The sequence below is a fragment of the Equus quagga genome, chromosome 14, assembly GCF_021613505.1.
Source record: "Equus quagga isolate Etosha38 chromosome 14, UCLA_HA_Equagga_1.0, whole genome shotgun sequence".
In the NCBI taxonomy this organism is placed as follows: Eukaryota; Metazoa; Chordata; class Mammalia; order Perissodactyla; family Equidae; genus Equus; species Equus quagga.
Genome location: NC_060280.1, coordinates 79,076,035 through 79,103,922, shown reverse-complemented (window position 1 = coordinate 79,103,922; position 27,888 = coordinate 79,076,035).

Below are 27,888 nucleotides of genomic sequence, written 5' to 3'. Positions count from 1 at the left end.
TGCTTTAATAGAAATAGCTAATATCAAATTGGGCTCACAGCGTGTCAGGGCCTGACTTTGGTGCTCCAAACTTATTTAATCTCCCAAAGAGGGATTTTCAGAGAGGGGCATGGAAGCTTCGAGAGGTCAAGTAGTTTTCCCAGCTCATCTAGTTAGTAAGGGGTAGAGCTAGGGCTCAAACCCAGGCAGTCTAGCTCCAACCCATCCTCACAACCATGTTGCTGTCTTGCCAGCTCCAAGAGTCAGCACAAATCAGTGCCAGAACCAGAACTGAAGCCCCAATACCCAGTTCCTAGCGCCCATTCCCCCCACCATCTTGCTCTTTCCTCACGGAGGCCCGGAAGGTTCTCCCCTCAGAGCCTGGGCCCTTGCTGGCCCCTCTGTCTGGAATGTTTTCTCCTAGATGTCCACAGAGCCTGTTCCCTCAGTTCCTTTTCTGACACCCAAATAAAGTAGCAACACCCTCCCCGCTCGGCAGCCCCTCCCTCTGCTTCATGCACAGATGACAGTTGCCACCGTCTCCTTGCTATACATGTGCTCATTCTGGTTGTGGTGGTTTAGTGTCTGCTCTACTAAAATGCCAAGTCCACGAAGGCAGCGTCTTTGCTTTCTTCAATGACACCTCGCCATTACCTGGCACATATAAGCATTCAGTAAACGTTTGATGAATAAGTAAATGAATAAATCAATAAATGAGCAAATGGTAAATAAATTCCCAGGCCCGAAGGAAAGAGCGCAGTGCTCTCTGCCATGTGCCGAAAGCCATCACCGTGCCTGCATGTTACTGAGATCCTCCCCAATGTCCAGAGCCAGGCCAGAGCCTGCCTCCTCCGGGAAACCTTCGGAATCTTTCTACCATGAGTTACTGGCAAGATTCCTTCCTTGAGATTTAACATCATGTCTCCGAGAATCTTCTATTAAACTGTAGTTACTTCCAAAAAGGAAAACATAATACGTTAATTAACTATCAGCCATTAACACTTCTGAATATACTAAAACAATACATGTACAATATTTTATATATAACAGATCCAAAATCCAAGTAACATGGATGCAGCACTTAGGACATGCTAGGTACCTAGTGCTTGGTGCTTTATCCATTGCACTAATTGCCAGATATTTCCAGCTCCCTGCCTTCCTGTCATCCATGGGAATTATACTTCCCAGACCCTTTGTTGTGGGTGGCACTATGTGACCAGTTCTAGCCAGTCAGATGTAAGTGGGCCTGTTGCCCATTTAAAGTGCTAATGAGAGACCCTTCAGAGCTCTCTTTTCCTTTTGTCTCAGCCAACTGGCAACCTTGGAGGTGGTAGCTGCTCCCTCCACCTGGTTCCTGAGTGGCTGTGATGAACAGAGGACCCCCCAAGCCCCCAGTTTCTGTGTAGTACTCTTTTGAGGTAGTCTGTGTTGTCATTATTTTACAGATAAAGAAGAGGCTCTGAGTTAGTTATTAAACAATTTTCCCAAGATTACACAGCTAGTAAGTGACAGAGCCAGGAGTGGAACCGAAGTGTATTTGATGCTAGAACTCATAACTTTTATCTACTCTCTCCCCAAATCTTTACTGAATAAATAAGGAATAGGAAAATGGGAATACCTGCTGTTTCCTGGAAAACGGAAGCTTCGTGAGGGCACCACAGTGTTGCGGAGTCAAGAAGGCACCGGGATCCTGGGAAAATTGTTATAAAAACTGTTGGTCTAAAAAGGGAAGCTCTGTTGACAACATTCTCCCTGCTCATGGTTTGCTTGTTGAAGAGTTAGAAACCTTGGTCTTTAGTTTGACTCTTTCTCCTTGCAGACTCATCAGTACGTCAACAGTTACTTGGTGAGGACTCATTCGTGCCAGGCCTGTGCTCGAGGCTCCCATGAATCCAGCCCTCAAGCCTCTGCTCTCAAGGACCTACAGGCAGCTCAGCTGATCCCACACCCTTCTGTTTCTCAATAGGAAATAGTCACTCCTGCCGAGGATAATGGGTCAGCTGTTTGCTGTGAGAGTTATTGGAGGCCAAAGCTGAGCTCCACCATAGACTCGTTATATGCTTTGGCACAACTTTTGAAACTTCTGAGTGGCTGCATTCTTCATCTGCCCAAAACTCTATTGTTTATGTGGTTTGATAGGTGAAAAGATGGAAAAGTTCATCTGAAAATACAATAGAGAGACGTGTTTTTGTAAATATGAAAATGGGGGGTTGGGACTAAAGAGACCCTCTGTTTCATTGACTCCATACTTAGTTCTTAAAAGAGGGAGGGTATAAATGTATTTCCACCAACACTAAGATTCGTTAAGAGGAAGAGGTAGCGAATCAGACACTGAAAAAGAGCCACTATAAATACTGTGACCACACTGAATTCTTGTGGCTGATGGGTTTTGAAAATAAACTACGAGGCTGGATATAATCGCACCTCCACACCATATGGGATTAACTACTAAGGGTGAAGCACTTAGAGTGCTTCTGAAGAAAGCAAATAGTATCATCGTTATTATTGTATCATTGTAGAGTATCATTGTTATTATTATTTTATTATTATTATTATTATTATTATACTGTCCGATGTTTCCCTCGGGAGAGTCTAAATGGACTTGCTTAATGCCTCTTTGGCTAGTTGTAGCATCACTGCTTCCAGAACCCAGGAACAAAATTCTCTGGATCAGATGGGCTCCTCTGTAAGAAGAAAGAGATGAAGACTGGGGAGGAGGAGGAAGTCAGAGGGAAAGAGCAGAGGGTAAAAGGAAAAGAGGATCTCTTTCCCCCTCCCATAGTGATGGACCTTCGCGGTTTGCTTGGGACCGTGTTGGTTTTAGCAGTGAAAGTCTGGCATGCTGGGAAACCCCTCAGTCCCAGGTAAGCCAGGATGGCTGATCACCCCACCTCTGCCTAAGATACCCTCCTCTCATGCCTCACCTCTCACCTTATCTCTTGGTGAATGTGTCAAACTGCTACTTTAAAAAAATCTCCAGTGGCCGGCCCAGTGGTGTAGTGGTTAAGTTCAAGTGCTCCGCTTTGGCAGCCTGGGGTTCACAGATTCAGCTCGCAGGCACAGACCTAGCAGCACTCGTCAAGCTGTGCTGTGGCAGTGTCCCACATACAAAATAGAGGAAGATGGGCACAGATGCCAGCTCAGCGACAACCTTCCTCACAAAACATAGATCAATCAGTCAATCTCCAGGAAGCTGTCCACGATCCCTTGAGCAGAACGTGCTCGTCTCTGTGGCACCTGTTATGTAACTCAACAGTTGCACGTAATAAAGTGTACTGTGATTATTTGTTTACTGCTAAAATGTGTTTCCCTCTGATGAAGTCTAAACTACTGAGAGGCACAACTCTCACCTCCATTTGAATGCCTGGTATCCAAGTCAACAAATGTTTGCTGATTATATGCATGATGGAACAAAAGAACAAAGAAATTTTGAGAAAACCATATTTTACTCCCTGCTAAACATCAAAGTTCCTTGCGATATCCCCACCTGTACCAAACCACACAGAGGTGAGAGGAAACTCTGAAGGTCTGCATCACATGAGGACAACAACGGGAATGCTCCGAAGGTGGGAGCCTCCTGCACAAAATTGTCCACCTACTGCCGACCTGGTACCTAAAGTTTGTACCATTAAAAGTCAATTTTTGGAGGGTTAAAACAGATTTCTCCTCTCGCCTAGGACCTGCCCAGACTGTTGTATCAAATCTTATTTTGTCGTGCACCCAAATGACTGGCCCATGAACTAACAGTCACCTCAGCGTTGGGGTCTTGCTGAGATAACCCAAAGAACCTGGCGACGTAGGATGGCTGTACTTCTGGGTGATAAATACCTCACTTATGAGGATTAAAATGTCCACCAGGGCATTCTCTTTATAACTGGCTTTGTCCCAAGAGAACCCATGTAGAATTTGTTGTTATTGTTTGCTTGCAGTTGGGGTTGGGGAAGGACAGGGTCTCATCTTCTCATGAAGACTAAGTTGACCAGAATTGTTGCCGTGCTGGACAGAATCCAAATTACCTGCAACTGTATCCATCATGGGCTCTGGGAGCTAAGTGGATTCCCGAAGCTTGGATCTAAACTGTGCTGAGAGAGGTGTGTGTTCCTTTCTGAGAGTCAGTGGAAGGCGGAGCGTGTGAGGCATGGTGGGCACCTTTGTGGAGAGAGAGAGCTGTGGACCTACGGAAGTATGAGTAATGAAAAGATCTGGAAAAAGGTGTGGCCTGGAGGGGAGGCTTCAATGATCAGAGGGAAAGAGGGCTTTCTTTGTGGGTAGGGAAGGTGAGTCATCAGAACTCAAAGAGAGCCGTCTTGTGAATAATTCTCCAGAACCTCACTTAAGAAACCAAAATGTTATGATGACCTCAAGCAGAGAGGAGAGACAACACAAGAATGTCTTCGTAGACTTAACTGTGACACGAAATTGTATAATTTGAGGCCTAATTTGTTTTGCATGTTCCTGCCTTTTGGTCTCTTTAATTTATCATCCAAGTGAAATACCGTCTTGTGAAATACTTTGAACCCAGACTAAGTTGAACATGAAGCACAAATGAGTGTGAAAAAGAATAACTGTATCACAAATATGAATAAGAAATAATTTAAAGTCATTCAATAAATCCCTAACTGGAACAATATGTGAAAGGGGCAGAACAAACTTTCTGCTTGTATGTGCCTAGCACAGTGCCAGGTAAACAGAGGCATTCCAGAGGAGTGACAGGGACCTGCTCTTTGTGTGTTATTAGCATGGTTGGCCCCCAAAAGGGGTACTAGAGGAGACAAGTTTTCTTTAGGTTGTAAATCTTACACGTGACAGTTTGCCAGTGACATGAAGCTGGCAGGATTGATAGTATATCAGATTCCATGTGATGTTTCCCATAAAGAAGAATGAGCTCTGCAGTCATCTCAACCCAGGCTAAATCTCATTTCTGTCGTGCACTCTTCTATGACCGGATCCACCGCTGAACTTCATAAACCCTCCAGTTACCTCAAATAAGATAAGGACGACTATACCACTCACATTCGCTTTCTTTTCTCTTTGAGGAAGATTGTCACTGAGCTAACATCTGTGCCAATCTTCCTCTATTTTATGTGGGATGGCGCCACAGCTTGATGAGCCGTGCTAGGTCTGTGCCCAGGATCTGAACCTATGAACCCCAGGCCGCTGAAGCGGAGTGTGCGAACTTAACCACTACGCCAGGGCCGGCCCCCACATTTGCTTTTTATAGGAACAGAAGTGAATGATGTGAGTAAAGTATCCAGCATAGAACTCAACTCATAGTAGGCACTCACATTAATTCCTTTCCTCTTCCGAGAAGAGAAATGGAAGTCACAAAGATACTGAATCATTTGCTGATCTCTACGCCCACTCAGGCCGCTGTCCTCTCACTGGATGACTTCTCAGTCTTTTCTAGTTTCTCTGACTCTGGTCTTGCCGCTTCTAGTCGATCAGCCGCTCAGCTGCCAGAGCGCCTTTACTAAATCTTCAATCTCATTTCTAAACCCTGTTTGAAACCCTTCATGGGTTCCCATTCCCAAAGCCTCAGCAGGGCTTTAGAAGGCGACTCATGAATTGGTCCTGCTTACTGCTCCACTCTCAATGTCACTGCCATAAAGGCCAAACACACACCCACCCTTCCTGGCTCCAGCGTCCTCAGGACTTCATTTCCCCAAAGGAAATGCATTTGCACAGTTCGTCCTCTTTGCCTCGGTGACTCTCCAGGTGTGTCTTCCACAGTGACAGATCAGTCTTCCCTCCTTTTATTTGTACAGATCTTACCTAATCTTTGGGGTTTAGGTTGGATGTCACTTCAGCTTTCTCTACCCCCTTACATGCTCTTTGTTGTATTGTGTGCATACACCTGTCTTAACTCAAGTCTCTACTAGAAATGCAGGTTTCCTTGTCCTTCTGCAGACCAAGCTCTAAGCTTCTGAGGGCAGGGTCTGTGTCTTGTTCACTACTGTCTCCCCAGCCCAGAGAATGGCACAGGACAGGTATTCATTAAATGTATTTTTTAAACTTTTTGTTTGAAATAACGATAGACTGAAAGAAAATTGCAAAAATAATACAAAGTTCCCATATATCCTTCGTTCAGCTTCCCCTTATATTAATATCTTATAAAATCATAGTATGGGGGCCGGCCTGGTGGCATAGCAGTTAAGTTCCTGTGCTCCGCTTCAGCAGCCTGGGGTTCACCAGTTCAGATCCTGGGCGTGGACCTTCATACCGCTCGCCAAGCCATGCTGCGGCAGCGTCCCACATAGAAGAATCAGAAGGATATACTTCTAGTTCTAGGAAGAACTAGGATATACAACCATGTACTGGGGCTTAGGGGAGGGAAAAAAAAGAGGAAGATCGGCAACAGATGTTAGCTCAGGGCCAATCTTCCTCACCAAAAATCATACCTTTAAAAAAAATTAAAAGTCATAATAAAATTATTGAAACCAGGATAATATCATTAATCCAATACTCTTAACTAATCTACAGACCTTATTTCAATTTCATCAATTTTTCCACGGTTATATTATGATTTTATAATACGAAATATATATTTATTTGGTTATTCCTAGCACAGAGGTCCCCAAACCCTTGACATTTCCTCTGAGGAAAGTGATAAAGGTGTCTTTTGTCATGTTAATGAGTTGCCTTTCTTGGGGGGGGGAGAAGGCGGGGGGGGGGGGGGGGGGGAAGCCCCTAGGTAACCTAAGGATGGGGCTGGGTGACAGGGGAACCAACCATGTGACTAGAGGCTTGGAACTTTCAGTCTCCCCACCACCACCTCCTGGGAAGGGAGAGGGGCTGGAGATTGAGTTCAATCCCCAGTGGCCAATGATTGAATTAATCATGCCTATGTAATGAACCTCTGTAGCAATGGAAAAGGATGGGCTTAGGAGAGCTTCTGGCTTGGTGAACACGTGGAGATGCTGGGAGAGTGCTGCTCTAAGAGAGAGCATGGAAGCTCCGTGCCCTTTCGCACACACCCTGCCCTGTGCATCTCTTCCATCTGAGTTATATCCTTTCGTAAAGTATCCAGCATAGAACTAACTGTAAGTAAATGTTTCCCTGGGTTCTGCGAGCAACTCTAGCTAATCAATGGAACCCAAGGAGAGCGTCCCAGGAACTTCAGATCTAAGGCCCCCTGTCAGGAGCACAGGTGACAACCTGGATTTGTGATTGGCATCTGAAGGTGGGGAGGAGTCAGTCTTGTAGGACTGAGCCCTTCACCTGTGGGATCTGATGCTCTCTCCAGGTAGATACTGTCAGGATTGAGTTAACTCCTTGGTGGTGTGGAAAAAACACATACATCAGAGTTGGTGTCAGAATCAGACCCACTAACGTCTTTTGTCTCTCCCAGGATTCCACACTGCATTTAGGCGACATGCCTCCTTAGTCTGCTCCAATCTATGAGACAGTTCCTCAGTCTTTCTTTGTCTTTCACAAGTTTGACACTTTTGAAGAATTCTGGTCAGTTATTTTACAGAATGTTCCTCAGTTTGGGTCCACCACACGTTATCTCAGAGCAAGATTGATGTTAGTTCAGCAACAATCTTCCTCCAGCAAAAAGAGGAAGATTGGAAACAGATGTTAGCTCAGGGCCAATCTTCCTTACCAAAAAAAAAAAAAGGGGGGGTAGCATTGAGAATTAGAAAAGGTAGCATTGAGAGAAAATGAGATGATAAATGAATGAGTCAGCAGGACAGATTTAAGCCAATAGAGTCAATGCACTTTCAGGAAACACACACAGAGCTACAGCCTCTGGGTTCAGGGGCTGAGAAACCTGTTTCCCCTCAGCCCATCAGATCCCCCTGTTATAGCATATTGAGACCTGGGCACCACCCTGAATGCTGGATGTGGTCACATCGCATCAAATTTACACAAATATTACCACACAACCTCAGCAAAAGAGGAAAACCACCATCTGAATAACCGCAACAAGAGGGCAAGCCCAGTTACCTGCTTCTGCGCCCAGCCCATCTTCATAGCTCTCCTTTATCTAATATCACATATTTACATTTTATGAGCAATTAAAGAAGGTTTCGAGGGGGAGGTGATGCAACACAATTTTCACCTCGGCTGGAGCACAGTTCTGGGGGAGATGTGACTACACCATGTGAACAAACTGGAGCCATTCAGGGAGGTGAGCAGACAGATTCTGATCTGCTGGGAGAGGCTAAAGGAACGGAAGATGCCCAAACTAACAAGGAGCACTCAGGAAGGTGAGGAGTCGCGGTCTTAGCCAGCTCGGGCTGCCAGAATGGAACACCACAGACAGGCAGCTTTAGCAACAGTCACTTATTTCCTTCCAGTTCTGGAGGCTGGAAGTCCAAGATCCAAGTGCTGGCTGATTGTGTTCCTGGTGAGAGCTCTCTTCCTGGCTTGCAGATGCCCCTTCTGGCTGTATCCTCACATGGCAGAGAGACAGCGAGCTCTCTAGTCTCTTCCCATAAGACACTAAAACTAGCAGATGAGGGCCCCTCCCTTATGATGGCATTTAACCTTAATTACCTTTATAAAAGCCCTGACTCCAAATACAGTCACACTGGGGTTGAGGCTTCAGCAAAGGGATTTGCGGGGGACACAGAGGTTCAGCCCAAGAGGTGTTATCCTCAAAGGCCACAGAGTATGTTACTTGGTAACCGGAGGGTAAAGCGGGACTTTCTCTTATTGTCTCAGTTTCTGTTAAACCCTACACTGTGTACAAGAGGTATCAACACCCCAGATTTGAAGAAAGGTGCTAGGCCAAGAATTTTTTCTGCTTGCATTAGCCTGTCACCCATCTCCAGATGGTAGAAAAGATTGAGAATCCATTAGGAGGCAGCAATAAATGGTGACGTTTCTCTAGAAAAAACAGTTGTGGGCTGAAGTGCCCTCCTAATTCCCCACTGCTTAGGCCAACTGAGATGAGCTTTACAGAACTTCCCAGTGGGTTGACATATGTCCCTTGGAATTAGGGCAGATTGTGGAGCTGGTATCTGACTCACATTTGGCAGAAAGTCTGAAGGAGAGAGGCTATGGCTCAGGGTGGGAGAGGGCTGTGTCGTCAACATGAAGAGAAAGGTGCCTTGAAGTGAGCTATACCAAAGACAGAACAAGCATACACTTTTCCCAAGGTCCAAATATGGATCCCAAGGGAGAGCCCAGCTATGAAATAGCTTACAGTGCTCTCTACCTGAGGGAGCCACTAACGTGGGGGTGCACCCAAAGGGTGGGTGACCCCGGCAGAAGGAGGCTGAGGTGAACCAGCAGCCAAGGGCTGGGAGAATGTCACGAGCAACCAGCCAAGGGAGGCACTGCTAGAAAACTGCAGTTGAAAGTCCTCAGTGGGAAGGGCTCATAGGAACCCAGAAACGTGCCCACGAGAGAAAGAGGCAGCACATGGGATCTCAACAGAGTGGGCACTCATGCCACATCACATCTGTACCCACCAAGTAAGGAAGACCTTTTCTGCCAACTGCCTTTGGCAACATGAAGACAGAGAAGGGACAGGGAGACCAGCGAGGAGGACGAAGAGGAGAAACAGGTCTCTGCAGGCTCCCAGCCCCAACCAGGCCTTGGCAGGGGAGGGCAAAGGTCAGCATCAAAAGAGAGTTTGGAGTTTGATAAAAGACTGCTCTGGACTTGTTAATATCTGAAAATGACTAGAATATTCTCTAAGACCTGCAGGAAGGAAGAAGGAATTGAAAAAGTTTTACACAAAGTGGAGGAAAAATAAAGTTCCTTTCTGTTTGCACTCTGCCAAGTCCAGTCATTCAGAAACAAAACAATACAGGTGTGCTTACCTGTGCAGCCTGTGCCCAGGAGGGTCCATGCTTGGCTTGCTGCTCTGCCGTCACCATCTAAAAATTCTTAATAATTTTTAACAGGGGGGGGGGCCTGCATTTTCATTTTGCACTGGGCCTTAAAAGTCATGTATCCAGTCCTGGGTACATATAGCAGGGACTTAGCTGTGTTCTGTGTGACCCCAAGGGGTACAGTGGGACCAATCAGTGGGAGATAGAAAGAAACAGATTTTAGCTCAATATTAGGTGGGGTCTTTAAAAACTCATGGCTGCCCAGGTTGGAGTAGGCTGCACACAGAGGCAGAGCTTCCAACGACAAGGGTCCTCACAGCAGAGGAAGGTCAGCTGCTTGACAAGAACATCAGAGAGAAATTTCAAGCTGTGGCCTCTCTGGCCTCCAAAATCCCTTCCAACTAGGGATTATCTAATCCTTTGATTAGTGAATCTCCTTCAAGTTGTCTACTTCACCAACTTAAGAAGGAAATGAACTCCCCGGTGCTGAGACCAGGTAAGAGCGTGTCCAAGTCCAGCCTGTAACCGCAACACGGCTGGGAGTTTCACTAACTCCCTGGGTTTCTGTCCAAATCATGAGCCGTTGTTTTCCTTTCTGAGAACATTATTGCCATTACTCACTGTATTTTTGATCATTATAAGTTGGATCTTATTATGGCTGGCACACTGTGACTTCTTGCTTCTTAGAAAAAGGCCTGAAAAGTCTCGGAAAGTGGATTAAAGCCACTTTCATTAATCATCATTTTCACAATGAAGCATAAATAGACTTGACAAATATTGACTAAATTTAAGATTAAAAAATCTATGCACGTGTTTTGGTTATTGCTGTCATTGTTATTATTATTATACATGGGGGACACGGTTCTAGAAGAAGAAAAGAAAATCCGTTGCTTTCTGAGATCTTCCACATCAACCTCCCAGGCTGGAAAGGTGATCTCTGCTCCACCTTCATGGACCTGGTCTCTGAAACCACAGCTTGAGGGATCGAAGCTCCACTGTAAAGACCCACCATTGATGCCAATTCTAGGGCCAGGAACCAACAGGAAATGGGTATACTGGTCATGCTCAGTAAACCCACTTCCCTACAGACTCACCCCTCTTACGTATTGGAAAACTTTGAGCTTCTTTCATACCATAGTTTGGCCTTGACCTTTCTAGCATTTAGCCTCCCTACAATGGAGTCTATGTATCTCCACACCCTCAGTGCAGGCCCCTAATTATAGCCATCCGTTAAGCTGTCAGGAAGAAATCCCAAACTCAATCACTTCTTTATCAGACTCCAGCTGCCAATGGGGTCAAGTTAGGCGTCAAGTCTGACCTGCCCAGAGCCCTTGTCATGTGCTGGTCCCTATGCTCACTGGGGCCTTTGTGACTAGGCAGGCCAGACAGCCACCTGGTTGCCCCCAGCTAAGTTCCCTCTCCCACTGCCTTGCCCAGACATAGCCAAGCCAAGAGAGGCAATGGGGCTGACAATGTAGGGCCTTCTCTTTGGCTTTGTCTTCGGGGAATTTTTCACACAGGAGTTATACAGGGTTATCAGAGTCCTAAATTGGAAAAGGAGACTCTACTAAACAGGGAGGAATCTGGTGTCAGGGGAAAAATTCCCTCAGTTTGGACCCACTCTCAGAGATTGTAGAATCATAGAATTTTATTGCTGCCAAGGAACTTAGCGATCCTCTGCCTAACCTTTATTTTACAGATCAGTGCAAATGTGGCCGAGGGACTTTGGTTTTACTTTTATTGCTGAATCTGGTTTTCTTGAGTTTCAGGTGAGTTTCATTTTAAAGTGAGCTCCATCACAATGAGAGGCTCAGGGATTTTCACATGTGGCCTCACATTATCCTCTAGTTGTTTCATGCAAATATGTTTTCTCTCCCATACAAGATCATAAACTTTCTCAAGAACAGTTTATTCCTTCTCTATTCCCCATAGAAAAGTACTAGCAAAGAACGTAATTGAACGTATTTGCTGAGCATTAGTGCACATTCTTTACTCATTTTTCTGTTTGAGTGTGTTTCTATGTGTCTGTATCTCCCTAGATAGATTATAACACTATGTACAAGTTAAAATAGAACCACCAAATTTTATTGCTAGTCCTATTACCCCATTTAAAGATGAGAACACTGAGATACAGAGAAGTGAAGTTACTTGCATAAGATCACTCAACTAGTACGTAATTTAAACTCAGATCCACTTACTGCTCAGTCAGTGTTCTCCCCACAGTACCCAGTTACCTACTAGTTATAACATATTAATAGGTAAATGCTATTAATTTATCTATTAGAGATAATAGAAGAGCACAAAGGCAACAGGACATCAGAACAGACGAGGTGAGTCAGCCCTTAGCGGAAACGTTATCCTTGTTATTAGTAATGCCCTAAATAGGAAGGGCTGTTAGAGCTGACAAAGATAAACCTGGCTAACAGGATCTTGTGTACCTTCCAGGCAACCAAAACCAAAAACAAGTCTATGCCCCACATATGCATTTTTACTTACACAAGAGAAATTTTGCTATACACGTTGCTCCACACTTAGCTTTTTTCACTTAATGATGTTACTTAGGGATCTTTCTATATCAGCGCATGCAGATCTACTTCATGCATTTTAAAAGGCACTTATGATTACACATACCATAGCTCATTTAACGAGTCCCCTACTGATGGACAATTGTTTTCAGATTTATGCAAAGACATGTGTTTTTAACAATCTCCTTTGGAGAGTTTTAAGTAACTAAGTTGACATCAGATCTGGCATTTTGTAATTACCAATAGTCTTATACCCTTATTTTAGCAGATGATAAAACTAAAGTTCAAAGAAGTTTGGGAGCTTCAACCATTAGGGGCAAAACCAGAACCAGAACCCAGTGTTCCTGAGTCCTCTTCTACTATTCATTCCACTGCACCTGGGCCACTTAGGGGCACTGGGCACGCTTGCTTTGGCTAATTTGTAGAAGAAGTCAATAGCCATCGCCAGCCTCATCTCTGGGGAACACCCAATATCTGGCCCAACAGAATCTTTGTTAAAATAACTGATTCATTGAAAGATTCTCATCATGGTTTAAATTTTACTAGCCCAAAGATCATTGAGTTAAACTTCTCATTTCAGAGGATGAACTGGAAGCGCCTTGAATAAAGATGTAATTCAATAAAAACTTAATACTCTCGTAAAATTGAATATTCTCCGGTTCCCCAATGAACTCCAAAACTTATTAGATTTCTTCTGCAGATGATGTGAGATGGGTTGTTTTACCTAAACTAACCCCATTATGCCTTTAAAAACGCCTTGTGATTTAAACGTTTGCATTTCTTTTATCCTGCAAATGTACAAAAGAGCAAGCACAGTGTTTCTGAGAAAGAGAGAACTGGTGGAGGGAGTTATCACGAAGGGAATTTTAGGACGGACATTCAAGAATCAGGAACAAAAAGCAGACTGAGGCAGCACACGTTTAGCTCACGGATGCTCCCGGGCAGTGGCTCCTATCTGCAAATCGCCACGTGAGATGTTCATCTCAGAATGAGGAAAAGGGAGCAATTAGGATAATAACAAGGGTAAGAATCTGACAGCTACACTAACTTTTCAGACTAAGTGCTTATTGCTTGTTTGTTGTAAAGAAACAAATAGAATTTCTTTATTAAACAGCAAAATCCAAAGTTTCCAATTGGGTTTCACCAATGAAAATCATCATAGCTACCGTGCGTTGAGCACCTGCACTGCAGGCATCGTCCTCGGTGCTTAACATAACCACACTTACACAGTCAGAGCAATCTAAGGGACCAAAAAGAATCCTCGGGAGCTTCTAGATATCAATTTCTTAATAACTTCCGAACAATTACCATGTGCCCACAGGGTGTGTCCTACCGCAGTCTTAGTTTTGGGGGAGATCTAAAGCTGATGTCTACCCCGCACCACCTCTCAGTACCAGTACAGACACTGGGAACTTTTCTTTCTACGCCACTTCCAACCCCATGGTGGTCCAGGCCCCTACTCTCTGTTTACCCATGTCCTTAGCCCTTAAAAGTAGGATTATATGGGCTAGTTTGAAAAGAGAGGAGCAAACTTTCAGGGCTTCATTGGTGAAGCTGGGTACCTGAGGGGTACTGTACATATTAAACCAATTTGCTGTTTTCCTGTTTAACTTGAGGGGTGACTCAGTGGTCTCGAGGATTTGTGAGCTTGTTTTCCAGAGTGTTTGTGAGTTGTTTTGCAGAAGAAAGAGAATGCCTTGGGAAGGTTGCGATCACTGGATGGCCAGCCCTTAGCAGCCCATGAAACCCACAGGTCATATTGCCCAGGGGCTTATCGGGAGTGACCCCTTGTTTCCCTGAGGCTCCTCCTGCCACATCCCTTAGCTCCAGAAAACCCCCCTGCTCTCTGTTCTGGGGGAGGTGGATTTGAGTGAACCCAGGCTCCCACCTACTCGTTTGGGCCAATTCAAATAAATCTTTCTCCAACTCCAAGCACCAGTGTGGCAGCGTTTGGCTTGCTGGGCATCAGGCACACAAATCTGAGATTAAGAAGTTCGGTATCAATGGTCGCCCACCTTTCCTTCTGGATGATCAAGAGGAAACAAGAAGGTCATCTAACATGGCTTCTCGGGCCAGGAGATGTGTGCTGTAATCAAAGGGCAGTAGGATCCTGGCTCAATTCTTGTGTGACTTCCCAGGGCCGCAAAGATGGAGGTGCCAGGCTAAGGCTGGCCAGTTTCTTGATGCTAACCCTAGCCTTGTTCTTGTGGTTCCTCCTGGCCTGGTCTCTCATTTTGAGAGACCCCTCTCCCTAGGTAAGTCCCCTCTGTTTTTCCCCCGTCTCAGCTGATCTTCATGGAGCAGATTTTATCTAATCTTTAAGGTGTTGTTTTTGGTCCTTGTTTATTCTCTCTTTCCAATCTGTTGTTAAGTTTGCACCTTTAGTCACTCCTTTTTTCCAAGTGAGTTTTAAGATTGTTCGCTCTCCTGTGAATCCAAAAGGACAGTTTTAGAAGACCTGGAATTCCACTGTACTCTGTATTTGACTGTGTTAATGCTCAGATTTAAAGAAAAAAAGATTACTGGGAACAAATACCATATCTGTTACTGTGTGCAAATAGTTCCCAGCTGTGGATCCTCCATGATCCTCTCTGTATTACACCTCGGGACTCAGAAACGGGACTTTCTGTTTCAATAAAATAACTTAAGACATGCTCAGTGCCCATGGAAATAATTGTCCCCGTACTCGTCAGGATTTTTCTGCTTGCTTCTGTGGCTTTTCTTTTAAGCTGAAAGATCTTACCTCTGTTCTTTCTCTTTGAATAAATTGTTCAAGTGGAAATATTCTACCTTTCTCTCTTAGCACTTTTTCATCTCTGCCCCTTAATATATTTTGGAAAACATAATATTCTGTCACTTTATGGCTCCTTTCATCTAGTTTCTTCCAATCAAAGCTATGATTTCCTGGTAATTTAAGCTCAAGAAAAGAATATACACCTCCCCACATTTTCTTGCTCCTAGAGCAGGGGTCAGCAAACTTTTCCTGCAAAGGGCCGGATAGTAAGGATTTTAGGCTTTGCTGGCCATACAGTCTCTGTCACAATTACTTTACTCTGCCCTGTAGTGTGAAAGGTGCCACAGAAAAATATGTAAACAAATGGACATGGCTGTGTTCCAATAAAACTTTATTTACAAAAACTAATGGTGGGCAATAGTTTACTCACCCCTGTCTAGATGATGAGGAGGAGGAAGAAGAAGAGGATATTGATCATCAACTACAACTCACATTGATTGCTTTCTCTATACAAAATACAGTGCTATGTTTTCCACCAGTATTATTTAATCTCCATAATTTCATAGGTTAGGTATAGTTATTGTACCCATTTTATAATTGAAGACACTAAGCTTTAAAGAGGCTACACAATTTTCCCACAAACAACTAGTAAATGATGGAGCCAGAAACTTGGAATCTAACACTAAAGCTCATGCTTTCTCTTGCTAAATTATGCCATAAAGCATACACATTCACTGTTTAAAGATTTTTGGTCAATTTCTCTTATAAATTAATTTTCAACACAATGGGAAAGCTTAGTAAAAACACCATAGAAAGATTGAACACAATTTTAATTTGCTTAATCCAAGTAGACTTTGGGCTATTGAGATATTTAGTTAAACACACATTCGTTATGCCCTATTATGAGCCTCAAATTACTATAGTGATTTGAGGAGGAAAATATTAGACTATAGTTGCCTTACTCCAGACACACTTAGAATCTTGAGGGAAACTTTTCCTCCCCTTTCTTCTCTTAGAGTCCCTCTTGGGTTTAAGAAAGCAGACCCACAGCTGTCATTGCTTAAAGAAGGCAACCAAAATTTATTTGCAATTGTCTACAGCCACAAATGTGTTTGCCTTTCCAACTTCCTATGATTAATGTTTTCACATGGATTATTTTTGTTCCTTGTATTATAGTGATATAAGCAGTTTCTAGGAAATTTCAAGTGATCCTACAAAAAAATCTTTTCCAAAGATTTAATGACCCAAGTCCTGACAACCTTTCCCAGAACATGTTAGCCTAGATGTTTACCGCTAAATATCCAAGTCAAGCAAGCGTCCTAAACTCTCTAACCCAGTGTCTCCAGTTGTCTTTAGAAAGAGCCTCTCCTCTCAACTCCTCTTTCCACACAGCCGCACTCGTACAACTACAGGAGTTTTTGTGTTCTGCTGGGGTAGGCTACTCAGTACACAATCGCATAAGGAAAGGTTCAAGTCCCTCCTCTCATAAAGCTAATGGCTCTTAATAGTTTATACTTCTTTGAGTTCTAGAAAAGATTCTCTCTACTGTCACCCATAAAATTTCCTCTCTCCTTTACCAAATAAATGCCTTTTAAATTTCCTTCCCCTCCAAATACATCTGTTTAATTGTTATTATGCCTCATTTGCACTAAATCCAAATGGAAACCAGCCTGTGGTGGTGCTTTTCCCTAAAGTTCAAACCTCACACAGCTGTTCATCATGAGCTATCTCCAGCTCCCAACAGCTGCCCAGCGTTTATGTTACATTAGTGATGTTCTCTAGTTGCAGAGCCCAGAGAGCTTGCTGTTCAGCCAAAAGTAATCCTAAGGGAAGAGAGTCAGAATGAATGGCTGCACTTTATGTACAGGGTTGCTGGGCACCTCGTTTGTATTGCATTTCCCATATAGGAGCTAATGCAAACCAGTGCAGAGTCACCAGTCAGCCCCACAGCTATTGGAGAATCCTGATCCCCTGCTTTCTCAACATTCAGAAAATCACCCAGAAAAGCTAAGGAATTTCCTCTGGGATTGAGGTATATATCTCTGATTATGAGCCCCTAGGAAACTAGGAAAATAAGGGGACAACTCAAATAATAGCAGTGACTTGGAAAAGCATGGGATTCACTTCTGTATTATTATGGGAGATAATGGTATAATTATGGTATTATTATGCTTTCTGTATTATTATGGAGACTTTGTTAAATGGATGAAATTAAACAAAGATAAAGGAGAGAAGGGAAAGAGAGAGGAGGAAGAAAAGAGATTCTACATTTATACTCTTGAGTTTTGTTTGGTGGAACAATACACAAACATATATATGAGGCCGTAGCTTGACTGCCATGCTGTGAACACCCTTGACCCTGCCCAACGCACGTTAGCATCTCCAGTTGTCACAGAACAACACTTTAGCCAGCTCACACACACCCTTGACCAATGGCAGAGTCCACGGCTGCCATATCCACTCGATAATACCTCAGAAATAGACAGGAGCCCGCTGACCCAGGATATGCAGCTCAGAGGAGGAGTTGGGGGAGAAGTTAGTGCCCTCGAGGGCAACTCTTCACAATTAATAAATACTTTGGCTTCCCAGCCTTCCCGTGGGAAATTCCTGGGGGTGGATGATTCTGAATGCTCCTCAGGAAGTCCAACAGAACTGAGTCCCCAATGTCCACAGCAGCAGCACTGATGCAACATTCTTACATTGACTTTTCCTTCTGTTCGTCACTCTCTCTCATCCCTCATTTCTGCAACTTAGAATCATCTCCCAAATAAGTTTCCTGCATAAATGCTCGTGTCTCAGGCTCTGCTTTCAGGAAAAGTGAGTCTTTTCACAGCTACCTGTCCAGAATAAGACATGCTTTGTACCAGCTATGGCAAAATCACCACCTGGTCCAGTTATACCGGGATAGAGTTGTTTGATGTTTGAGAGTAGTGGTTGGGATTGGAAGAGCTGGCCTTCCCAAAGCCTCTGTTTAATATGCTCTTTCTTCATAGCTTGTTGCTCCTGAGAAGTATAAACACTGCTCGTGGGAGAAACTCATCTGGTATAACATATACGAGGGGACCTAGACTTTGACCCTCTTGTCTGCCTTCCTTCTGGTCCGTCAAGGGTATCCAGCAGCCAGGGGCTGTGAAAAGGAGTCATAAAAATGATAATGGAGAATTACTTCAGCAAAATAAGTGGCAGATTAGGAAGCTCCAAGCCCTTGTTTCCTCATGGAAACATCAAAAAAATAACCAAAATTTGGATAAAATAACCTTGTATGAGCTATGGGAAAACAGTCAAAGGTCTATAGCAACCAAACAAACACCCAATTAAGAAAATGCCACATTAAAAACAATAGAAAATGTTGTAGTACTTTTGTTTGCTTTTCTCCAGCCTCTCCCTGGTGTGACGTGGTCTTGGTTTGGAGCACACAGCACTTCCGAGTCCCCTCCTGCGAACTGGAGGGAGCAGAGCAGACCTTATTTGCAATGTTCTAACCTATCTGGGGGCTGCTTGAAGGACGGGTCTCTTTTGCCTAAGTTGAATCTGAGGCAGAGAGAAGTCATGAGTGCTACTCGGGAAAGTCACAGGTAAACTACAGAATTGCAGATGTCTGGAGCAAGACATTACAGGTGGAGACACTCAATACACCATTTAAGGCCCCAAGTAGAAACTCAGGTGAGACTTTTGGTGCATTTAAGACATTTATAAGCAGCTGTGTATATGGGGAAATTGAAAAGCCACACACAGGCCCAGACAAGACACATGCTCAGAAAAGAGCAGAGAAGACCTTAAGCTTTCTCCTTGGGCTGATCCAGAGGCTCAGAGCATGCCTGGCTAATTACTAGAGGACTTCCCCAGCACAGAGCCTGTCTGCCAAAACTGGAAGATGTGGTTGTTTTTTCAAATCCTCGGTTTTCAACAAAAGAAAATCAGAAGCATACAAAGAAACAGTAAAACATGGCTCATTCAAGAGAAGACAATAAAATAGCATAACAATCCCTGAAGAAACACAAGCATTGGATACAAGACAAAGACTTTAAAACAATTGTCTTCTTCTTTTTCTTTTGCTAGGTTAACCAGTGAGAAAATTACTGGTTCCATGAGTTACTGATTAACTCCCAGAGAGACATGTAAATAAGATGTGCGTCTATGAGGAATTTCTTTGATCCTTAAAGTATTGCAAGCAAGATTCTTTTTGGACAATGCTCCATAAAGAAAATTAGTTATTAGCTTATTCATTTTTTTCACTCATTTACTCACTCCTGACGGGTTCTGAGTTGGGCATCTAGGTTACAATGGAGAACCAAGTAGATAGAGTTTATGCCCTCAGGCCCTTGGGAGTACTGTTCATTTTCTTCTTCTTGGCAGAAAAGTTTGAAAAGCATTGTCACCTGATACATGACTTCCTTCTAAAACAAGCATGCTGGCTTCAAGTTCTTCCTTAAAGGAAATAAATGACTGGAGGAGAAAAAATCAGATGCAATACTTCATCCTTATTTGGAATAATTAAAGTGGAAGAAAGTTTCTATTGGTGCAAAGTCTGATTTATAGTACAACTTTTAGAGAACTGTAATTTCTTTCACGTAGATATAATGGATTAACTGCTAAAAGAATATGGGTAGGTAGATGTCCTGCAATATCTGTGATGAATAGGTATCTTATTAAGATATTTTTGTGTGTTAAAGTAATATATGTACTATATAGAAAGTATTGAAAATATAGAAGAGTATAAAGAAACAAAGTATATGATTCTAGTACTCAGAGACAACTGCTTTTAATATGGGTCCACATCCCTTATCTGATTCGTGGGACCATTTGTGTTTTGGAATTCAGAATTTCTCAGATGTTAGTAAGGTTATCCAATGTGTGTACCAAAGATTTGATTTGATTTGATATTGGATATAATTGACATAAAACATCATATTAGTTTCAAGCATATGACATAATGATTTGATGTATGTATATATTGCAAAATTATTACCACAATAACTCTCATTAACAGCCATCACCACGCGTAGTCATAAACATTTTTCCTATGATGAGGACTTTTAAGATCTACTCTTTTAGCAACTTTCAAATATACAACACAGTATTATTAACTGTAATAACCATGCTGTACATTACATCTCCAGGACTTATTTGTTTTATAACTAGAAGTTTGTACTCTTGACCACCTTCACCTATTTCACCCAACCTCCACTTCCTGCCTCTGGCAACCACCAGTCTGTTCTTTGTATCTATGAAAAAACAGTTGTCTTAAATTTTCTCAAAGAACTAAAGGAAAACGCGAACAAAGAACTAAGGGAAATCAGGAAAACCATATATGAACAAAATGAGAATATCAATATAGTGATAGAAATTATATAAAGGAAATAAACAGAAACTCCAGAGCTGAAAAATACAATAACTGAACTGAAGAAATTAACTAGAGGAAGGGCCAGTCTGGTGGCATAATGGTTAAGTTCATGTGCTCTGCTTTGGCAGCCCAGGGTTCACAGGTTTGGATCCGGGGCATGGACCTAGCACTGCTTGTCAAGCCATGCTGTGGCAGCATCCCACATAAAACAGAGGAAGATTGGCACAGATGTTAGCTCAGCGACAATCTTCCTCACAAAAAATTTTTTAAAAAATTAACTAGAGGAGTTCCACAACAGACTTGAACAGGAAGATGAAAGAATCAATGAACTTGAAGACAGGACATTTGTAATTATTGAGTCTGAGGAGCAGAAAACAAAAAAAAGAATCAAGAAAAGTGAACAGAGCCTAAGGTACTTACAGAACACCATTAAGCAGATCAATGTATGCATTACTGAAGTCCCAGAAGTAGAAGAGAGAAAGGGTCAGAGAGCTTATTTGAAGATAGAATGGCTGAAAACTTCTCAAATTTAAGGAAAGACATGAATCTACAAATTCAAGAAACTCAATGAATTTCAAGTAGAATAAAATCATAAAGATCCACACTATAAGACACATTCTAGTCAAACTATTGAAAGACAACTACAAAGGCAAAGAGAGAATCTTGAGAGCAACAAGGGAAAAGCGACTCATCATGTAAAAGTGTTTCTCAGTAAGATTATCATCCAATTTCTCATCAGAGACCTTGAAGGCCAGAAGGCAATGGAATGATATATTTAGAGTACTGAAAGAAAAAAAACTGTCAAGTGATAATTCTGTATCCAGCAACATTGCCCTTCACAAATGAGGGAGAAATTAAGACATTCTCAAATAAGCAAAAACTGAGGGAATTCATTACCACTGGTTGTGCCCTACAAGAAATGCTAAAGGGAGTCCTTCAGGTTGAAATGCAAGGATGCCATAAAGTAACTAAAGACCCTAGGAAGACACAGATCTCTTGTGAAGGGAAATACATGGACAAATATAAAAGCCAGTATTATTCTAATTTTGTTTTATAATTCCACTTTTTATTTTTCACAGGATTTAAAAGTCAAATGCATAAAAATAATTATAAATCTATGTTAATGGATACACAATATATAAATATTAATTTGTGACCTCAATAACATAAAGTTGGGGGTGATGGAGTTGTAAAGGAGTATAGTTTTTGTATGTAATTGAAGTAAGGTTGGTATCAATTAAAAATAGATTGTTAAAACTTTACAATCATTATAATGTAATCCCTGTGGCAACCACAAAGAAAATAGCTATAGAATACACACAAAAGGAAATGAAAAGGGAATCAAAACATATCACTACAAAAAATCAACTAAACACAAAAGAAGACAGTAATAGAGGAAATGAGGGAGAAAAAAGCTACAAAACATACAGAAGACAAAGAACAAAATAGCATAAGCAAATGCTTCCCTAGTGCTAATTATTTTAAATGTAAATGGTTTAAATTCCCCAACCAAAAGACATAGATTGGCAGAATGGACAAAAAAGCATGATCCAACTATATGCTGCCTACGTGAAATTCACTTTAGATCTAAGGACGCACATAGATTGAAAGTGAAAGAATGGATAAAGATATTCCATGCAAATAGTAACTGCAAGAGAATTGAGGTGACTACCCTAATACCAGACAAAATATACTTTAAGTCAAAAACTGTTACAAGAGACAAAGAAGGACATTATATATTGATAAAAGGGTCAATTCATCAAGAAGATACAACAAGTATAAACATATATGCACCAGGAATCAGAGTTCCAAAATATATGAAGCAAACATTGACAGAATTGAAGGGGAAAACAGAGTCTACAATAATAGTAGAAGACGTCAATACCCCACTTTCAATAACTGACAAGACAACCAGACAGAAGATCAATAAGGAAACAGAGGACTTGAATGAACCTGGAGACCAACTGGACCTTAAGATATTTACAGAGCACCCACCCAACAACAGCACAGTACACATTCTTTTCAACTGCGCATGGAACACTCTCCAGGATAGGCCATATGTCAGGCCACAAAACAAATCTTAACAAATTTAAGAAGATTGAAATTGTACAAATTATCTTTTCCAACCACAGTGGAATGAAACTAGAAATCAATAGCAGAAGGAAAACTGGAGAATTCACAAATATGTGGAAATTAAACAACACAATCTTAAACAACCAATGGGTCAAAGAATAGATCACGAGGGAAATTAGAAAATACCTTGAGACAAATGAAAATAAAAACACAACATACCAAAACTTACAAGATGCAGTGAAAGCAGTGCTAAGAGAAAAATTTATAGCTGTAAATGCTTACATTTAAAAAGAAGAAAGATCTCAAATCAACAACCTAACTTGATACCTTAAGTATGTAGAAAAAGGAAAATGAAAATGGCGGACAGTTTATGCTCCAAGGCCTCAAAGAGTCCATGCTTCCCCTATGGTATGACCCACTTTGCTTCAACAATCCCCTCAGTGGTTGAATGTCGGTAGCTCCAAACTTTCTCCAGCCCACACTTCCAGCATTTTGCAGGATATTTCCACATAAGTGTCATGTTCTATATATCCAAAACTGAACTCTGCACCTTCTCTGTGAAACTTGCTTTGCCTCTCGTGGCTCAAATCCCAAGCCTGAAAAGTCTTCTCTGGTTCCTTCCTCTCCCTCACCATCCCCCACCCACTACCCTACATCAAATTGGGTCAATGTCTCCACTGCATCAGTCTTCTTTCTATTATAAAATCACTGCTCCCATTCTGGCCCTTAGGGCTTTTCACATGGAGACTGAAATCACTTCTAACTGAGTTCCCTGCTTCCTGCTTCTTTCCTGTGTGTATTAAGTGTTAAGAACATGAGTTCCACAGTGAAAAATCAAGATCTGAATCCTGCTTCTATTGATTGCTGGCAGTTTGAACTTGGGCAGGTCACCTAAATTATCTGTGCCTCATTTTACTCATCTGTAAAATGGACTCTAATTGGCCCTATCTTGTGGATTGAAATGAGGATGAAATGAATTAATTCATATAAAGCAGTTAGAACAGTGTTTCAATATAGCAGATATTCAATAAAGGTTGGCTATTATTATTACGTTTTGCCATGAGTTATGTTTCTATACCATTGTTCTGATAAAGTCATTCCATGACCAAAAATAGTTCCCATTGCTTGCAGAATAAAGTCTTGATTCCTTAACTTTAAGCTCAAGCCTACCTTTCTGGCCTTAATTCTCACTATGTTCCTCCCAGACAGTATATGCTCCAGCCATTCTTGTCTGTTTGATGTTCATAAAATATGTTCTGCACATGTCTGCCTCATAAGCCATGCTCAGGTTGGTCTCTTCGTCTATAATCTTTCTCCGTCACCATAGGACAAGCTTTAGCTCTATTTCAAAGTTCAGGTCAAATGTCATCCCCTCTTCTCCCTCCCAGATTACAGTGATCATAGTTAATTTCCCCCTCCTCCGTACTCATACTTTGTTCTTTTGTTATAGCAATTACCACAATCTTCTTTGTCCTGCAGTTACTTGTGCATCCTAATCCTGTGTCTGCCACAGTCCTTAAAGGCAACTATCTTTTCCAATTCTTGTTTATATGCCCCAAGACCCACAGTGTCTAGCATAGTCACACCTTACTTTCCACATTCAGTGACTCTTACATCCAACATTCAATCACTGGATGCTGAATCCGTATGGACTTACTTTTTATTTCCCCAGGGCTGTAATTGTAGGACATGGATTGAGAGAGAAGAAGAAGGGTCAGTATTGACAATAAACCCTTCATAAAATGGGAAAGGACTTTCCTTTTCCCTTTATACCTGATAAACCTTAAAGAGAGGGATAGCTTGGAGTTCTATTGTAGGACCACAATATTGATCACTACATCTGAGCCTGTGCATTGGGGAACCCTGGTTTTGTCTCAAAAGACTGAAAGTGACCAAAGAAGCCGATAGTGAAGAAGCGTATTGCTGCTCATGGATTTTGGAAGTTACCCTCTGATTTGCCTTAACTTAGCAGTACTCAGAGCAAAAAGGGAAATCTTACCAATCGCTTTCAACTCAGCTTCACTTTTTTACAAAGCTAGGTAGAGTTAACTGGATTCATTCTGAGTACAAAAAGAATGGGCAGCAGTGTGTCCCTTTTTCCCTTTATCTCCTTAATTTCAGACTATTGTTGAGCACCTTCTGTGGGTCAGACTCTGTCCAGGGCTTTGGAAATAACAAGATGAATATCATTTTATTGTCCTCAAGGACATGTCAGTTTCATAAAGGGGAATTCAGTTTATATAAACAAACAGCTAACAAGTGATTAGTCTGATGATAGAAGCTTGTATAAGATGTTACAAGGACGCAGAGGAGAAACTGATGGAATGTTCTTGGGGGGGGGTCAAGGCTGGTGGGTAGGGAAGGTCTTAGAATAGGTGACGTCTGAACTGAGTCTTAAAGGATTAATTGGACTTAAGTAGATCAGAGGGATGGCATATGAAAGAAAGGACAGAGCAACGCCTGGACTTGGCACCGTTTAAAGGAACTTGAGCTAATTCTGATGACTCATGGTTTTATAACAGCTTCAAACGCATTCTTACCGTAACGGCCCTGTGAGACAGGGAGTATTATCATCCCCATTTTACAGATGAAGGAGAAAAGAAGCTAAGTTATCTGCCCAAGGTTACATTGCTACTCAGAGACAGCACTCACAAGTTCCACCCAGGAGGAGGGGTGTGTGTATCTGCTCTCAAGCCTATCCTCAGAGCAAAAAGAGAAACCTTTCGACACTGAAACCAAACAACTCTGCTGAAATATTGCATTTCCTCTCGTGAACCAAAACAAACTCAGACCTGAAGGTACGGGTGGGCCACCACTGCTCCCTACCCCCAGGCCTTGACAGGACACGGTCTCTAGTTTCTAAGGGGAAAAGAAATGCTTCTAAACAAGACTGTAAAGGCATCTTAAGACAACAAATCACTCACAAAAAAACGGAACTTTCTGATGAGTTAAGTGTAAATGAATCAGAAACATACGGATTCAATCTGCTTTAAAGGGCCCAGTGGAGTTCTGAGTGAAGGGCAAAACGCTTGGAGGAGATTATATTTGGGGATATTTCCAAACCCAGGGCCATTAGTTCTTGCCTGGCCCAGAGCGAGGCTGGTATATGGATCTCCAAGGAAACCAGCAGGACAAGATCCTCGGAGAGCTGTGAGGGTCGCTTTATCCCAAATCCTCAAGCCCAAATTTTCAAAGCAGCATGCCTCCTGGAAACATCTTTCTGAACACTCGTTCTGGCCAAGGACTGTGACACCAGGTCCAGCCCACAATTCCTCCTTAGAAACTCAACGTCTACAAGTCCAACAGGGTGTAGAGGCTGAACTGAAACCCCGCATCTCTTCCAAAGATTCTCTCCCCTTGGATTGAATCCTTCGACTATGAACAATGTTCAGGCCATGGCCTTGGACAATGAAGTAACAACCATAGTCTTCTTTGGCAGCATCCGATGGGAAATGAATATGCACAGAAATATTGAACACATTCAACTAAACAGGAAGCAATATAAGAAAAAGAAAAAGATCCAGACTCATCAGTCTGGTTGGGTTAATCAGCCGTGAAAATAAACACAAGCCAGCAGGCCTCGAGCCCAAGGAGCCCAGGCTGGTTTAATAGAAACCAGGTAACGAGCAGGTGTGTTTCACTGGCGTGATCTTCTTTGGTGCCTCTGCTCCGTGCCTCTTCCGGGGTCCCACGTGGGTGAAAGGTCAACCGCTAGGGAATGTGGGAGCTCAGAGCCCACTCAGCGTTTGCTAGGCCTGCGTATTTTTACCCACCAAGTGTCCTCTTCCAGATGAGAACCCAGCCTGCTCTGTGTGGCTGATTTCTCTCTCACTCACAGTGGCGTTGCTATGGAAACAGGTCTTTCTGTCTACCGCTGATTGAATCAAGTTGGGGGTGAGGGGAGACCAAAAAAAATAAGCATGTGGAACAGTATTCTCCCCAAATGCTGCCTTAAATTGAAAGCATCTGTTCTCGCAGTCCCGCCTGCCCCTCCCCAGGCCACACCCAGGCAGCTGCAGCGGCAGCAGCAGGGGCACCGCCCTCCCTCACTGCCCAGTGGAACGGCTGCAGTAAGGTGATATGCTGAGAAGAAATTCACTTCTGAGCTGCTTTCGTCCAGCTCCCCCTGCACCCTTGTCCTCAGCTTTCACACTCAGCTTGGGCCTCCCTGGAAACCCTGTCTGGGCCTCTGAGTCACTTCCCCCCAGTGCCACAGATAACACAGGAAGCTCTGGGTGGGGCTGGTTGGGGGGCTGGGGAGCTGGGTCTCACGAGCATTTCTATAACCCTGGAAGTCCCCATTGTCACCCCTTGCCCAGGACAGGCCTTCTTCTCCCTTGTCGATGCCTGAAATCACTCATCTTAGAGATTTATTTCTTCAGCTTAAGACTTTAAGATTAAGGCAAATAACTGAGGTGAGACCAAAAATGAGCATCTTAACATGAAGAAAGGATGGAAGATGCGAGGGAAGCTGTGGTAACAGGGTCGCAGGGCTTGGGGTGGCACTGTGGAGTAACAGGCGGGGATGGGAGGAGGGAGGCTGAGAACCTTGGAGACACCCTGCATTCACCTCCCAGACCCCCACCCCCACCCCCAGCCGTTCTGGAACTGAAACAGGAAGGGCTCTGGAGGCCTGGCAGCCCCCCTGCTCCTCCCCACGATGCCAGCAGGGATGGCACTGTCAGCCCCATCGAGCAGTACCTGCTGCGTGGCCACTGTGTGCAGGCTCAGCTCTGGACACTGGGCACAGCAGTGGAAGGGCAGGGGCTGTGGGGAGACAGACACTGTTCAGAGGGATTCAGGAGCTGTGTGAGGCATGGGACCAGAAGAGACAAGAGGCGTCCCTGTCATCCCTTCCCCGGCCCCGCAGCTGGAAGGCAGAGCCCCAGGGCTCTCTATCTCCACATCCTTCTCCAGCTGGTCCTGCCTTTGCAGGGAGGGCCAAGCTGTCCGAAGAACCTCTTCAGATGCAGTGCTGAGCCCACCAGACCACAGAGCCTGAGGGGCTGCTGGGGGTAGATGGCCAGGCTGCCCATAGCCTTCCTTAGCCGTGCCTCCGTTTCCACATCTGTTGCCGCAGCACCAAGAGTCTGTTGCACAGAGCAGGGAGGCCAGCTCCGGGAAAGCACGCTGTTTGGCTGTGTTGTTCCTTGCACAGATGGCCTGGACTTTGGCTGAATTCGGCCCAGCCTCCCATGGGAGAGATGCTTCTAGAATCCAGTTATGCCTTCCCCCAGCACCCTGGAATCTCCAAATCTGCAGGATTGAGCCAGTGCCTTTGGCCCTAGTACGCTGTTGGTCAGTGTTCTTAGCCGGCCCGTGAATGGACAGAGAAGGTGACCAGGAAAGAGATAAAGTAGAAGAAAGGGCAATGGTGCAAATGAGGGGCTGGGACTCAGTGGTGGGCTTCTTGCCCAGCTTAATTGTTTCATCCTCAGAATGACTCCT